The sequence below is a fragment of the Leucopleurus acutus genome, assembly GCF_964270905.1.
Source record: "Leucopleurus acutus genome assembly, chromosome: 3".
In the NCBI taxonomy this organism is placed as follows: Eukaryota; Metazoa; Chordata; class Mammalia; order Artiodactyla; family Delphinidae; genus Leucopleurus; species Leucopleurus acutus.
In genome coordinates, this window is record NC_139145.1 from 136750413 (window position 1) to 136751855 (window position 1443).

Sequence of the window (1443 nt, forward strand, 5' to 3'; positions counted from 1 at the left end):
AAAAAGATATCATTGATTTAAAATTAGAATAATTTTATTTATAAAACATTTAAATATTTGTATGTATGTGTCTGAGCTTTCTATTTTTTTTGTTGTTCTGATTGATTATATTGTCACTACTTTAGTGTACAGTAGTACATTTCTTTAATAATTTTATTTTAATTAAGATATCCTTTTATGAGGGTTGTCATGAGTGGCTCTGAGGAAAGCCAGTTTTGGGGGCGTCTTGCACTAGCTGAGGGGGCACCTTGGGAACGATGGTGGAAGGAGATTCTCGCAGCACCAGCCTGCTGGCTGCAGAGACTGCAAGTCTGGAAGAGTAGCTGCAAAGATGGGGAGAAGTTATGCTGATGGCAGATGAAGTCCTCCAATGGGGAAGAGCCTGGTTTCCACCTGCCATCATGGGTATGGTTTCTTTGGTGTTTCTGACTATCTACTATCTAGATCCATCCATTCTGTCAGGTGTTTCCTGTTTTGTTGTTTCTGTGCTTGGCTGACTACCTTGTTCCCATTCTAGCACCTAGAATTTTTGGCTCCAATAAATGGACCACTGAGTAACAGCAGTGAGTCCTTGAAATTTGAAGCAATCTAGTAAAAACTCGACGCAGAGCTGTGGGCTGGTAGAAACACCTCCTTATGCTAAAGAAAGAAAAGCCTAAACTGTACTTCATGACCATGATCATTTCTCTTGCTGTGGTTGTTTGGGTGGGACAGCAAGTCCACAACCTCCTTCTCTCCTACCTGATAGTGACTTTCTTACTCTTGCTTCCTGGACTAAACCAACATGGAATCATTTCGAAGTACATTGGAATGGCCAAAAGAGAGATAAACAAGCTTCTCAAACAAAAAGAAAAGAAAAATGAGTAATGCATCTGCTTTATTCAGTGTGATTAATGGTGTATACATTGTCCTTGGGGACAGTGTCTGTTATGCTGTCTGGATACAAAAATGTTACAGATGTAGCTCTTTGCTGTCCCTCATTCTGCCCTTAGTGGAAATTCCGACTTGCCAAGTAAGGCTTTATGCCCAGTGTCTTCATGGGTGTGTTCTCATCAGCTGGCCTTATATGGACAACTCATTCATCATTACCACTTGTTTTGGTTTTTCTCACCCAGGGTTAATTGAACTCTTACTTTTAAAATAATATAGTGGTGAACTTCATCCTTTAGTACAGTTAACAGTGGCTTGGGATAACTGTTCAAGTTGATCTTTGCTTTAGCTGGATACAAGATCATGGTCTGTGACTACAGGAAGCTGGTTCTACTGTCTGCTTCCACAGTCTGCTTAAACAACAGTCTGGTTTCGTGAATATAGAAACCAAGTTTACCACTTCTGATGAACAGACCAATTAAGATTCATTCCTCATTCTGTTTCGATACTGTGGGAGAAGAATCCTCTTGGAATAAAATGAACCTAATTCCATGGCCTAGTATGTGTTGGCTT

At 40.1% G+C, this 1443-nt stretch overlaps 1 pseudogene across 1 annotated transcript; it reads left to right on the top strand.

The window, feature by feature from the left end:
• The first annotated feature begins 257 nt into the window (after positions 1–257).
• Positions 258–867, top strand: LOC309959420 (ADP-ribosylation factor-like protein 6-interacting protein 1; annotated as a pseudogene). Its single transcript has one exon. The product of its transcript is annotated as an ADP-ribosylation factor-like protein 6-interacting protein 1 (transcript).
• The last annotated feature ends 576 nt before the right edge of the window (positions 868–1443 follow it).